General features: G+C 49.0%; 1 pseudogene; it reads right to left on the bottom strand.

Annotated features, from left to right (window-relative positions):
- Positions 1–4,052: 4,052 nt before the first annotated feature.
- LOC123726127 (E3 ubiquitin-protein ligase UBR4-like) lies at positions 4,053–14,644 on the bottom strand (annotated as a pseudogene).
- Positions 14,645–15,534: the final 890 nt, after the last annotated feature.

The following is a 15,534-nucleotide window of genomic DNA, read 5'->3' as shown; positions in this document are numbered from 1 at the left end:
AGAAAGGGGGGATACCTAGTCAGTTATACAACAGAAAGGGGGGATACCTAGTCAGTTATACAACAGAAAGGGGGATAGCTAGTCAGTTATACAACAGAAAGGGGGGATAGCTAGTCAGTTGTACAACAGAAAGGGGGATACCTAGTCAGTTGTACAACAGAAAGGGGGACACCTAGTCAGTTGTACAACAGAAAGGGGGACACCTAGTCAGTTGTACAACAGAAAGGGGGACACCTAGTCAGTTGTACAACAGAAAGGGGGATACCTAGTCAGTTGTACAACAGAAAGGGGGGGATACCTAGTCAGTTGTACAACAGAAAGGGGGGATACCTAGTCAGTTGTACAACAGAAAGGGGGGGATACCTAGTCAGTTGTACAACAGAAAGGGGGGATACCTAGTCAGTTGTACAACAGAAAGGGGGGATACCTAGTCAGTTGTACAACAGAAAGGGGGATACCTAGTCAGTTGTACAACAGAAAGGGGGGATACCTAGTCAGTTGTACAACAGAAAGGGAAAGGGGGATACCTAGTCAGTTGTACAACAGAAAGGGGGACACCTAGTCAGTTGTACAACAGAAAGGGAGATACCTAGTCAGTTGTACAACAGAAAGGGGGGATACCTAGTCAGTTGTACAACAGAAAGGGGGGATACCTAGTCAGTTGTACAACAGAAAGGGGGATACCTAGTCAGTTGTACAACAGAAAGGGGGGATACCTAGTCAGTTATACAACAGAAAGGGGGATACCTAGTCAGTTATACAACAGAAAGGGGGATACCTAGTCAGTTATACAACAGAAAGGGGGATACCTAGTCAGTTATACAACAGAAAGGGGGATACCTAGTCAGTTATACAACAGAAAGGGGGGATACCTAGTCAGTTATACAACAGAAAGGGGGGATACCTAGTCAGTTATACAACAGAAAGGGGGGATACCTAGTCAGTTATACAACAGAAAGGGGGGGATACCTAGTCAGTTATACAACAGAAAGGGAAAGGGGGGATACCTAGTCAGTTATACAACAGAAAGGGAAAGGGGGGATACCTAGTCAGTTATACAACAGAAAGGGGGGGATAGCTAGTCAGTTATACAACAGAAAGGGGGGATACCTAGTCAGTTATACAACAGAAAGGGGGGATACCTAGTCAGTTATACAACAGAAAGGGGGGGATACCTAGTCAGTTATACAACAGAAAGGGGGGATACCTAGTCAGTTATACAACAGAAAGGGGGATAGCTAGTCAGTTGTACAACACAAAGGGGGGATAGCTAGTCAGTTGTACAACACAAAGGGGGGATAGCTAGTCAGTTGTACAACAGAAAGGGGGGATACCTAGTCAGTTATACAACAGAAAGGGGGGATACCTAGTCAGTTATACAACAGAAAGGGGGGATACCTAGTCAGTTGTACAACAGAAAGGGGGGATACCTAGTCAGTTGTACAACAGAAAGGGGGGGATACCTAGTCAGGTGTACAACAGAAAGGGAAAGGGGGGATACCTAGTCAGTTGTACAACAGAAAGGGAAAGGGGGGATACCTAGTCAGTTGTACAACAGAAAGGGAAAGGGGGGATACCTAGTCAGTTGTACAACAGAAAGGGGGACACCTAGTCAGTTGTACAACAGAAAGGGGGATACCTAGTCAGTTGTACAACAGAAAGGGGGGATACCTAGTCAGTTGTACAACAGAAAGGGGGGATACCTAGTCAGTTATACAACAGAAAGGGGGGATACCTAGTCAGTTGTACAACAGAAAGGGGGGATACCTAGTCAGTTGTACAACAGAAAGGGGGATACCTAGTCAGTTGTACAACAGAAAGGGGGGATACCTAGTCAGTTGTACAACAGAAAGGGAAAGGGGGGATACCTAGTCAGTTATACAACAGAAAGGGGGATACCTAGTCAGTTATACAACAGAAAGGGGGGGATACCTAGTCAGTTGTACAACAGAAAGGGGGGATACCTAGTCAGTTGTACAACAGAAAGGGGGGATACCTAGTCAGTTGTACAACAGAAAGGGGGGATACCTAGTCAGGTATACAACAGAAAGGGAAAGGGGGATACCTAGTCAGTTGTACAACAGAAAGGGAAAGGGGGGATACCTAGTCAGTTGTACAACAGAAAGGGGGATACCTAGTCAGTTGTACAACAGAAAGGGAAAGGGGGATACCTAGTCAGTTGTACAACAGAAAGGGGGGATAGCTAGTCAGTTGTACAACAGAAAGGGGGGATAGCTAGTCAGTTGTACAACAGAAAGGGGGGATACCTAGTCAGTTGTACAACAGAAAGGGGGGATACCTAGTCAGTTATACAACAGAAAGGGGGGGATACCTAGTCAGTTATACAACAGAAAGGGGGGATACCTAGTCAGTTGTACAACAGAAAGGGGGATACCTAGTCAGTTGTACAACAGAAAGGGGGATACCTAGTCAGTTGTACAACAGAAAGGGGGGATACCTAGTCAATTATACAACAGAAAGGGGGGATACCTAGTCAGTTGTACAACAGAAAGGGGGATACCTAGTCAGTTGTTCAACCCCTCTGAATCAGAGAGGTGCGGGAGGCTGCCATAATCCACGTCTTCGGTGCCTGGGGAACAGTGGGTTAACTGCCTTGTTCAGGGGCAGAATGACAGATGTTTACCTTGTCAGCTCGGTGATTCGATCCAGAAACCTTTCAGTTACTGGTCCAGCACTCTAACCACTAGGTAGTTATCTAACACAGTTAGGACTATAATAACTGTGGGCTGAAACTAATTTGAGGATTAACCAGGTTTGAAACTTTGTTCCATGACAATTAAAAAGCCATGCTAAATATAACTTCAGAGACATGACACAGAGACATGACAGAGACATGACACAGAGACATGACACAGAGAGACATGACACAGAGACAGAGACATGACACAGAGACATGACACAGAGACATGACACAGAGACATGACACAGAGACAGAGACATGACAGAGACATGAGACGTGACACAGAGACGTGACACAGAGACATGACACAAAGACATGACACAAAGACATGATACAGAGACATGACACACAGAGACATGACACAGAGACATGACACAGAGACATGAGACGTGACAAAGACATGACACAGAGACATGACACAGAGACAGAGACAAAGACATGAGACGTGACACAGAGACATGACAGAGACATGAGACGTGACAGAGACATGACACAGAGACATGAGACGTGACAGAGACATGAGACGTGACAAAGACATGACACAGAGACATGAGACAAAGACATGACACAGAGACAAGACATGAGACGTGACAGAGACATGACACAGAGACATGACACAGAGACATGAGACGTGACAAAGACATGACACAGAGACATGAGACGTGACACAGAGACATGACACAGAGACAGAGACGTGACAAAGACATGACACAGAGACATGAGACGTGACAAAGACATGACACAGAGACATGAGACGTAACACAGAGCGTTGGATGTGGTTTTCAAAAAGCAGTTGTTGAACATCGTAGCAGACTAGGCCAAGTAACACTAAACTCCACACCACGCATTCAGCTCAGAGTACGCAGGATGTGACATCACGTCTATAGGTAATTCATTTATTATCACCGAGGTTTGAAAAACTCATTGGCACCTTTTCCTTTACCAGAAAGCCTTCTGGGAATCGTCGGCAGGATGTTGTCGAATAAATGATTGTGTGGGAGATCTAAAACAAAAAGAGAGAGACTGCCAGTGTAGCGTTAGAGAGATAATCAGAGAGAGACTGCCAGTGTAGCGTTAGAGAGATAATCAGAGAGAGACTGCCAGTGTAGCGTCAGAGAGATAATCAGAGAGAGACTGCCAGTGTAGCGTTAGAGAGAGACTGCCAGTGTAGCGTTAGAGAGATAATCAGAGAGAGACTGCCAGTGTAGCGTTAGAGAGATAATCAGAGAGAGACTGCCAGTGTAGCGTTAGAGAGATAATCAGAGAGAGACTGCCAGTGTAGCGTTAGAGAGATAATCAGAGAGAGACTGCCAGTGTAGCGTTAGAGAGAGAAGCGTGTCAAATACAAAGGAAGGATGTAGGCCTCTTTAATGGTTTATTTGGACAGTACAGTAAATTGTGACATGTTTCTGAGAAGGGCGAACCAATCACAAATCAGGATCATGGGGAGGGAGGGCTCAGGAAGTTTAAACTTTTCTCTTGATTGGGTCACTGAGAAGAGAACCCCACCCTGCACAACATGTCTATTCCCCTTCCACCCAGTAAAACATACATGTCTATTCCCCTTCCACCCAGTAAAACATACATGTCTATTCCAGTCAAGACCTAAGCTGGTCCTTCCAGCTCTACCATTAACACAGACGTATCACCCAGGCTCGTCAGGAGAACAGAGTCAGTCATCTTAGTTCACCACCTGACTCAGCGAAGCCTCCATCCTGCCTCCGTTTTGAAAAGACCAATAACAACACGTCTTAATACGCTGTGATCAACAACAAACTGTTTTGTTTGGAAAGCTACTTGAAGATTACACCCTAAGACATGAGGTGTGTATTGAATGTTCACAGCAACATGGTCATAAACACACCAACAGACTCCTCACTCAGACCACACGTGTAAGATCTGCTTTTAATGATGCAGAGAGGGACAACACCCTGGTTGTCCCATGGAGGTGCCGTTAGCAGGACCAACGTGTCGGACATCAGGGCACAGAGTTCAACAGGTCTTGCAGGAAGAGGTCTGGAATGTCAGAGAGGAGTCCTGAAAACAGATTAAACAGAGTTAGATGAAATGATTCAATCTCACACATTGAGCTGTACACATCAGTCTGGCAACACTGGCCTACGACATTCAGGAACTCAGAGAAGGATTCAGCAGGCATGAGTTCTTCCTGATAGGCCTTGAGTATGCACTCCGAGGCCTCGTACAAGAGCATGTCATTGTGCCTCATGTACTCCGCCAGCGAGAAGGACCAGCCTCCCTCTGTGTTGCTGGTGGACACTTTCTATAGGAAGGGGGTAGACGTGGATGAGTGAACTGAACACGGCAGAAACAGTTCACGACCCATGTTGTACAGCTTAATTGTTTTATTCCACCTTTATTTAACCAGGTAGGCCAGTTGAGAACAAGTTCTCATTTACAACTGCGACCCGGTCAAGATAAAGCAAAGCAGTGCGACACAAAACAACAAAGCATATACACAAATGTACAAAAGAATTTGACACAAGGGTTGTGTTACAGCAGGTATTTTTGTCTGCCAAATGTTTTGGGTTGTGTGACGTAAAAATAAGTCCCTCTTACCCTGAACATGTCATAGATTAGTTCCACAAGGCCCCAGAAGAGGAGTGGAGAGCGGTACCCTACATACTCCTTGGACTGTTTATCTGGGAGTCTGGAGAGATGAGGAAGATTACAAATCATTCACACTGCAGCTAAATTATATATATTTTAAAATCAACAGGAATGTATTCTCACAGAACAATCTTACAATTTAGTCATGGGGGGGGTTCATGTCTCACAGGGATCACAACAACAAAAAAATACTAAAACGTGTGAACTTTTACAAGTTGTTATAAATGCGATTATGAAGACAGTTCTGGAACAGTATCTTACTAGTCGGCGAAGACGGCGGAGACCTTGCGTGCGTGTACGGTGACGAGGAGCCTGCGTAGGAAGGTGTGTTCCTCCAGCGTTCAGGAGACAGGATGTGCATGGCCAACACTGTGTAGTAGTGGGGACCGTCCACATCATAGCTGCTCTCCACCCACTTCTCACACGGCTGCTCCAAGAAACACTGCAGGTTCTTCTCCTCACGACTAGTAGCCCGAGTACTGAGAGAAGACACAAAGACACCAACGGGTCAAACAGAATGGAGAGTCCCACGCAAATTAACAAGATGTTCATTAATAATTCACAAGATAGTTATGAGGAGAGAGACAGAGAAAGAGACAGAGAGAGACAGAGAGAGAGACAGAGAGAGACAGAGAGAGAGACAGAGAGAGAGACAGAGAGAGAGAGAGAGAGAGAGACAGACAGAGGAGTATGTCAGGTAACATCTCCATACGTGTTGAGAGCACGGTGTGGATGACGTAAGGGATGAGGTGGATGGTGCTCTCTCGTCCTCCCCCTCCCGTATCCACGCTGAAGGACTGCTCCGTGGAGAAACGCAGGAACAAGAGCTTGGTGTCGTGGATGTTCAGCTGGTAGGTGGGCTCTCTCTGTCCAGTACACTCCTGTAGATATGTGTTGTGTCTGGGGGGAAAAAGAGAGAGCAAAAGGAGAGAGGAGATTAGTAATGAGGATGGATGTTCAGCTGGTAGGTGGGCTCTCTCTGTCCAGTACACTCCTGTAGATATGTGTTGTGTCTGGGGGGAAAAAGAGAGAGCAAAAGGAGAGAGGAGATTAGTAATGAGGATGGATGTTCAGCTGGTAGGTGGGCTCTCTCTGTCCAGTACACTCCTGTAGATATGTGTTGTGTCTGGGGGGAAAAAGAGAGAGCAAAAGGAGAGAGGAGATTAGTAATGAGGATGGATGTTCAGCTGGTAGGTGGGCTCTCCTGCAGATGTGTGTTTCTTGGAGATCGAGAGGAGAGATGTTTGACAGGAAATAGTTTGGGAACGGTTTGTGTGTACTAGATCTGATTAAGTTGATTGCATTTTCAAGAGATGAAATTAAATTCTTCATTTCATAACACTGTTTTTTGGCAATATATCATCTCATTAAGTTAATTAGAGAACATCTTTTAATTGCTAATGTTCTGGAAAAGTGAGATGCAACTGGTCCAACAACAGAGGATTTGAATTGTTCGGCGATGCCCTACTGAACATGATGAACCTGCTGTGTGTCATTACCTGGCCAGGCATGTGGCGAAGGCTGATTCTGGGACGTGAGGCCCCCAGACAGTCCATTACACTTGGTGTTGGCGTTCTGCAACGCAGCACTCTCCCACTCCTCCCGCCCCCGAGCAAGCCTGACGGAGGAAGGATAAAGACACTATTGCTGAGCATGTTCCAAGCTTGACCAGCAGAGTAGAGACAGTCTAGGGCCTGACCCTCTTTCCTCAGGGAGGAGGAGGCCTGACCCTCTTTCCTCAGGGAGGAGGAGGCCTGACCCTCTTTCCTCAGGGAGGAGGAGGCCTGACCCTCTTTCCTCAGGGAGGAGGAGGCCTGACCCTCTTTCCTCAGGGAGGAGGAGGCCTGACCCTGTTTCCTCAGGGAGGAGGAGGCCTGACCCTGTTTCCTCAGGGAGGAGGAGGCCTGACCCTCTTTCCTCAGGGAGGAGGAGGCCTGACCCTCTTTCCTCAGGGAGGAGGAGGCCTGACCCTCTTTCCTCAGGGAGGAGGCGGCCTGACCCTCTTTCCTCAGGGAGGAGGCGGCCTGACCCTCTTTCCTCAGGGGAGGAGGCGGCCTGACCCTCTTTCCTCAGGGAGGAGGCGGCCTGACCCTCTTTCCTCAGGGAGGAGGCGGCCTGACCCTCTTTCCTCAGGGAGGAGGCGGCCTGACCCTCTTTCCTCAGGGAGGAGGCGGCCTGACCCTCTTTCCTCAGGGAGGAGGCGGCCTGACCCTCTTTCCTCAGGGAGGAGGCGGCCTGACCCTCTTTCCTCAGGGAGGAGGCGGCCTGACCCTCTTTCCTCAGGGAGGAGGCGGCCTGACCCTCTTTCCTCAGGGAGGAGGAGGCCTGACCCTCTTTCCTCAGGGGAGGAGGAGGCCTGACCCTCTTTCCTCAGGGAGGAGGAGGCCTGACCCTCTTTCCTCAGGGAGGAGGAGGCCTGACCCTCTTTCCTCAGGGAGGAGGAGGCCTGACCCTCTTTCCTCAGGGAGGAGGAGGCCTGACCCTCTTTCCTCAGGGAGGAGGAGGCCTGACCCTCTTTCCTCAGGGAGGAGGAGGCCTGACCCTCTTTCCTCAGGGAGGAGGAGGCCTGACCCTCTTTCCTCAGGGAGGAGGAGGCCTGACCCTGTTTCCTCAGGGAGGAGGAGGCCTGACCCTGTTTCCTCAGGGAGGAGGCGGCCTGACCCTCTTTCCTCAGGGAGGAGGCGGCCTGACCCTCTTTCCTCAGGGAGGAGGCGGCCTGACCCTCTTTCCTCAGGGAGGAGGCGGCCTGACCCTCTTTCCTCAGGGAGGAGGCGGCCTGACCCTCTTTCCTCAGGGAGGAGGCGGCCTGACCCTCTTTCCTCAGGGAGGAGGCGGCCTGACCCTCTTTCCTCAGGGAGGAGGCGGCCTGACCCTCTTTCCTCAGGGAGGAGGAGGCCTGACCCTCTTTCCTCAGGGAGGAGGAGGCCTGACCCTGTTTCCTCAGGGAGGAGGAGGCCTGACCCTGTTTCCTCAGGGAGGAGGAGGCCTGACCCTGTTTCCTCAGGGAGGAGGAGGCCTGACCCTGTTTCCTCAGGGAGGAGGAGGCCTGACCCTGTTTCCTCAGGGAGGAGGAGGCCTGACCCTGTTTCCTCAGGGAGGAGGAGGCCTGACCCTGTTTCCTCAGGGAGGAGGAGGCCTGACCCTCTTTCCTCAGGGAGGAGGAGGCCTGACCCTCTTTCCTCAGGGAGGAGGAGGCCTGACCCTCTTTCCTCAGGGAGGAGGAGGCCTGACCCTCTTTCCTCAGGGAGGAGGCGGCCTGACCCTCTTTCCTCAGGGAGGAGGCCGCCTGACCCTCTTTCCTCAGGGAGGAGGCCGCCTGACCCTCTTTCCTCAGGGAGGAGGCCGCCTGACCCTCTTTCCTCAGGGAGGAGGCCGCCTGACCCTCTTTCCTCAGGGAGGAGGCCGCCTGACCCTCTTTCCTCAGGGAGGAGGCCGCCTGACCCTCTTTCCTCAGGGAGGAGGGGGCCTGACCCTCTTTCCTCAGGGAGGAGGGGGCCTGACCCTCTTTCCTCAGGGAGGAGGGGGCCTGACCCTCTTTCCTCAGGGAGGAGGGGGCCTGACCCTCTTTCCTCAGGGAGGAGGGGGCCTGACCCTCTTTCCTCAGGGAGGAGGGGGCCTGACCCTCTTTCCTCAGGGAGGAGGGGGCCTGACCCTCTTTCCTCAGGGAGGAGGGGGCCTGACCCTCTTTCCTCAGGGAGGAGGAGGCCTGACCCTCTTTCCTCAGGGAGGAGGAGGCCTGACCCTCTTTCCTCAGGGAGGAGGAGGCCTGACCCTCTTTCCTCAGGGAGGAGGAGGCCTGACCCTCTTTCCTCAGGGAGGAGGAGGCCTGACCCTCTTTCCTCAGGGAGGAGGAGGCCTGACCCTCTTTCCTCAGGGAGGAGGAGGCCTGACCCTCTTTCCTCAGGGAGGAGGAGGCCTGACCCTCTTTCCTCAGGGAGGAGGAGGCCTGACCCTCTTTCCTCAGGGAGGAGGAGGCCTGACCCTCTTTCCTCAGGGAGGAGGAGGCCTGACCCTCTTTCCTCAGGGAGGAGGAGGCCTGACCCTCTTTCCTCAGGGAGGAGGAGGCCTGACCCTCTTTCCTCAGGGAGGAGGAGGCCTGACCCTCTTTCCTCAGGGAGGAGGAGGCCTGACCCTCTTTCCTCAGGGAGGAGGAGGCCTGACCCTCTTTCCTCAGGGAGGAGGAGGCCTGACCCTCTTTCCTCAGGGAGGAGGAGGCCTGACCCTCTTTCCTCAGGGAGGAGGAGGCCTGACCCTCTTTCCTCAGGGAGGAGGAGGCCTGACCCTCTTTCCTCAGGGAGGAGGAGGCCTGACCCTCTTTCCTCAGGGAGGAGGAGGCCTGACCCTCTTTCCTCAGGGAGGAGGAGGCCTGACCCTCTTTCCTCAGGGAGGAGGAGGCCTGACCCTCTTTCCTCAGGGAGGAGGAGGCCTGACCCTCTTTCCTCAGGGGAGGAGGAGGCCTGACCCTCTTTCCTCAGGGAGGAGGAGGCCTGACCCTCTTTCCTCAGGGAGGAGGAGGCCTGACCCTCTTTCCTCAGGGGAGGAGGAGGCCTGACCCTCTTTCCTCAGGGGAGGAGGAGGCCTGACCCTCTTTCCTCAGGGAGGAGGAGGCCTGACCCTCTTTCCTCAGGGGAGGAGGAGGCCTGACCCTCTTTCCTCAGGGAGGAGGAGGCCTGACCCTCTTTCCTCAGGGAGGAGGAGGCCTGACCCTCTTTCCTCAGGGAGGAGGAGGCCTGACCCTCTTTCCTCAGGGAGGAGGAGGCCTGACCCTCTTTCCTCAGGGAGGAGGAGGCCTGATCCTCTTTCCTCAGGGAGGAGGAGGCCTGATCCTCTTTCCTCAGGGAGGAGGAGGCCTGCAGTGGGGTGACAGTCATAATGAACTATGTTAAAGTCGTACCCTGCCGCTTGCGTACCGTCCCTGCCCCTTGCGTACCGTCCCTGCCCCTTGCGTACCGTCCCTGCCGCTTGCGTACCGTCCCTGCCGCTTGCGTACCGTCCCTGCCGCTTGCGTACCGTCCCTGCCCCTTGCGTACCGTCCCTGCCCCTTGCGTACCGTCCCTGCTGCTTGTGTGTGTGTACTAACCTGACATCTGCGAAGTGGCAGTCGTAGTGGACTATGTTGAAGTGCGTCACAGTGCTGTATCCCTGCTGCTTGCGGGGCTTGTTCTCAAAGTCCTCCAGGGCCACGTGCTTCGTAAAGGTGTAGATCCCCAGCACCTTGGTCGGCTGGGAGAACACGAGGTGAGACATTACTCACAACATATTGAAATATAACTGACACACAGGAACAAAGGCTTACATTTGGAATAAAGTAACATTTTACATATGAAAAGCAAACAGTATAAGTCACCGCCACGAGCGGAACTTTACACACGTTTGACAATTTTACGTTTTTAAAAGATGGAAAATTTGTATATTTAAGCAATAAGGCGTGAGGAAGTGTGTTATATGGCCAATATATCACAGCTAAAGCTGTTCTTATGCACGACGCAACAGAGCGAGCCTGGATACAGCCCTTAGCCATGGTATATTGGCCGTATACCACAAACCCCCGAGGTGCCTTATTGCTATTATAAACTGGTTACCAACGTAATTAGAACAGTACAAAACATGTTTTGTCATAACTGTGGTATACGGTCTGATATACCACGGCTGTCAGCCAATCAGCATCCTCTCAGAGTGAGGATGAGGAGCAGCAGTGGTCCAGCTTCGTCACAGGTTAACCTGTTGGGGATAGGGGGCAGTATTTGCACGGCCGGATAAAAAACGTACCCGATTTAATCTGGTTACTACTCCTGCCCAGTAACTAGAATATGCATATAATTGTTTGATTTGGATAGAAAACACCCTAAAGTTTCTAAAACTGTTTGAATGGTGTCTGTGAGTATAACAGAACTCATTTGGCAGGCCAAAACCTGAGAAGATTCCAAACAGGAAGCGCTCTCTCTGACTATTTCTTGGCCTTCTTGATCATCTCTAACCAAAACAGGGGATCTCTGGCATAACGTGACATTTTCTAACGCTCCCATAGGCTCTCAGAAGGCGCCAGAACGATGAATGGTGACTTTGCAGGCCATGGCTGAAAAACAGTAGCGCATTTGGATAGTGGTCGATCTGAGAACAATGAGACTGAGGCGCAGGCACGAGCCGACACCATGTTGTTATTTTTTGGTCTTTGAACGAAAACAGGGTTTTCCGGTCGGAATATTATCGCTTTTTTACGAGAAAAATAGCATAAAAATTGATTTTAAACAGCGTTTGACATGCTTCGAAGTACGGTAATGGAATATTTTGACATTTTTTGTCACGAAACGCGTCGGGCGCGTCACCCTTCTTTACCCTTCGGATAGTGTCTTGAACGCACAAACAAAACGCCGCTATTTGGATATAACTATGGATTATTTGGAACCAAACCAACATTTGTTATTGAAGTAGAAGTCCTGGGAGTGCATTCTGACGAAGAACAGCAAAGGTAATCCAATTTTTCTAATAGTAATTCTGAGTTTGGTGAGTACCACACTTGGTGGGTGTCAAAATAGCTAGCCTGTGATGGCCGGGCTATCTACTCAGAATATTGCAAAATGTGCTTTCACCGAAAAGCTATTTCAAAATCGGACATAGCGATTGCATAAAGGAGTTCTGTATCTATAATTCTTAAAATAATTGTTATGTTTATCGTGAGTAATTTAGTAAATTCACCGGAAGTGTTCGGTGGGAATGCTAGTCACATGCTAGTCACATGCTAATGTAAAAAGCTGGTTTTTGATATAAATATGAACTTGATTGAACAAAACATGCATGTATTGTATAACATAATGTCCTATGAGTGTCATCTGATGAAGAACATCAAAGGTTAGTGCTGCATTTAGCTGTGGTTTTTGTGACATTATATGCTAGCTTGAAAAATGGGTGTCTGATTATTTCTGGCTGGGTACTCTGCTGACATAATCTAATGTTTTGCTTTCGTTGTAAAGCCTTTTTGAAATCGGACAGTGTGGTTAGATTAACGAGAGTCTTGTCTTTAAAATGGTGTAAAATAGTCATATGTTTGAGAAATTGAAGTAATAGCATTTCTAAGGTATTTGAATATCGCGCCACGGGATTCCACTGGCTGTTGAGTAGGTGGGACGCTTGATACAGTTATGGAACCTGTATCCCTCTCTACAGATACCGCAGGTCAGTCCTGGTAGAGTGTTGTTGTTATGTTACCTGGAACTTGTATCCCTCTCTACAGATACAGCAGGTCAGTCCTGGTAGAGTGTTGTTGTGTTACCTGGAACTTGTATCCCGCTCTACAGATGCAGCAGGTCAGTCCTGGTAGAGTGTTGTTGTGTGTTACCTGGAACTTGTATCCCTCTCTACAGATACAGAAGGTCATTCCTGGTAGAGTGTTGTTGTGTTACCTGTGTCATGACGTTGCCCTCTCTGGGAACAGGGAGCACAGTTGACTCCCTCCCCCTTGCACCATCCCCCTACCTACCTCTCCCTACCCAGGCCCTGTGAAAACAGTTGTAAAATTCTAAAGGAGAATGTCCTGCCGCTTGGCCCAGTTGAGACACAGAGGGGTTTCATTGAGAGACCAAGGAAATTCTTCCAAAACACAGAATTGGGGAACCGAACGACATTTATGTTCTGGAGAAGGTATAAAAGATCGGTGAAGAATCCAGCTACGAACTGGTCCACTTGGTACAATTTTGTGATACTCAGAAGAAACAATATAGCCATATTACCATAATACTGTTTATATAATAGCCTCAGCTATGGGACTTGCATCTAAATGGTTGTATAAAATGTATTAATAAGGATAAAGCTATTTGGAATACGTTGAGATGCTATGTACTGATGTTAATGTGATAGAATGTATTTCTGTTCAAAGCTTAAATCAGTCATCGGCACGCCCCCCAGGGACACAGACAGGACCAGGCGTCATGTGACAAGCCTGTTCTATGTTCACGTATAAAACCCCCACCCTGATTTTCTTTCATCAGACCAGCTTACCTCAGAAGAGAGAGCCAAGGTCTGACCATCCAATTCCTCTACTGAAAGTTAACTATACCACGTAGTTAAACTTTTAGACTATCGAGACCGACAGAATAATAACAAGTATTTGATATTAATTAATAGTCTGCAGATAGAAATTATATCATTGAACGCGAAGACCGACGAAACATCCATTCTATAACGACATTAATGAATGTCGCTTTGAAAGATCCATTCTAACCGAGAGAGAGAGAGAGAGAACAGGACAAAAACTCTCCAACAAGGATCCCGACGACACACTGAGCGTAAATATATATTGATTGCAATTGTTCCCGAATGAGTGAGCGTTCATGTGCAAAGGATTAGCATATCAATTGTTAATATTTATCAACTCTGTTGTGTCTTCTCAGCTGCCCTTTATGACCCTTTGTTTAACAAGACACCAGCCATGCCGGTTTAGCCCACTAGGGCACATTCCTCTACCATTTCTTTGTAACGATAACTACTGTTTGTATGCTTTCTGTGAATTACTTAGTTTAGTAAATAAATGATTTTAAGACAATTGATGTATGGATGACTTTAGTAAAGGCTGGATTCGTGCAGATACAACAATTTACGACGTTTGGAATGAGACTGGACGCGAGGTAAAATACACCATTTAAACCAGAAGATAACCGGCCTATACTATAATTTAATATAATATATAATGTTATAATATAGGAAAGTTATATTAGGAAAATTATAACTTTGTAATCTGAATATTTTCCTTGGTGCCCCGATCTCCTAGTTAATTACAATTAAACGATTAATCAGTTTAATCGCGTGATAATAATTACAGGGAGTTATTTGATAAACATGTCTTCAAGTTAATGGTGCCCAAAGACACGACACAGGTAAGCTACACACCCTTTGCCAGGTCCCAGTTTAGGGGAGCCTTCTCCATCCTTGGTGCGGGCGGCGATGTCTCGGACCCTGAGGGCGGCCCAGAGGGTCCTTCTCCTTGCCCTTGTCAGCCAGGGCCGTGGAACACAGGTTCAGGTACAGGATGTTCAGCAGACACCACGCTCCCAGCAGCTGGAAGTTCTGGTAGTGCTGGAGGACACATTTCACAACAATGTTTGAATCATTTAGCAGGCACTCCTCTCCAGAGACTTCACAATCAGTGAATTTAACTACCCTAAACAACCACATACACTACATGGCCAAAACTATGTGGACACCTGCTTTCATTTCATGTAACTCCTGATCTTGTTCTTGTGATGACGTTGCTTCCAGAGGCAGTTTGGAATTCGGTAGTGAGTGTTGCAAACAGACAATTTTTTTTACGTGCTTCAGCATTCAGCGGTCCCGTTCTGTGAGCTTGTGTGGCCTACCACTTTGCGGCTAAGCCGTTGTTGCTCCTAGACGTTTCTACTTCACAATAACAGCACTTACAGTTGACCGGAGCAGCTCTAGCAGGGCAGAAATTTGACCGACTGACTTGTTGGAAAGGTGGCATTCTATGATGGTGCCACGTTGAAAGTCACTGAGCCATTCTATTGCCAGTGTTTGTTTATGGAGATTGCATGGCTGTGTGCTCAATTCTATACACCTGTCAGCAACGGGTGTGGCTAAAATAGCCAAATTCACTAATTTGAAGGACTGTCACCATACTTTTGGCCATGTAGCATATTTCTATGCTTTATAATACTTTTAAATGACATGTCCGTTTTTGGAGGGAAATACCAGGTTACCCGGGAGAAAAGTGATTTATTCACCCATCAGCCTGTATCCAGCTACACAGGTGAGGACAGGTATCCAGCTACACAGGTGAGGACAGGTATCCAGCTACACAGGTGAGGACAGGTATCCAGCTACACAGGTGTGGACAGGTATCTAGCTACACAGGTGAGGACAGCGTTGATTCACTAGTCACCTCTCCTCCAGCTCTGCGGGAGCTGCTGATGGCCTGGCTGATCAATTCATAGATGTCCAGCTGAAAACACAGAGAGAGGACAGAGAGAGCGAGAGCGAGGACAGAGAGAGCGAGAGCGAGGACAGAGAGAGCGAGAGCGAGGACAGAGAGAGAGAGAGCGCGAGGACAGAGAGAGAGAGAGAGCGCGAGGACAGAGAGAGAGAGAGAGCGAGGACAGAGAGAGAGAGAGAGCGAGGACGAGAGAGAGAGAGAGCGAGGACAGAGAGAGAGAGCGAGGACAGAGAGAGAGGAGAGAGAGAGCGAGGACAGAGAG

Source organism: Salmo salar, chromosome ssa13, assembly GCF_905237065.1.
Source record: "Salmo salar chromosome ssa13, Ssal_v3.1, whole genome shotgun sequence".
NCBI lineage: Eukaryota > Metazoa > Chordata > Actinopteri > Salmoniformes > Salmonidae > Salmo > Salmo salar.
The sequence above is the reverse complement of the archived record's forward strand: the minus strand, read 5'-3'. Positions and strand labels throughout refer to the sequence as shown.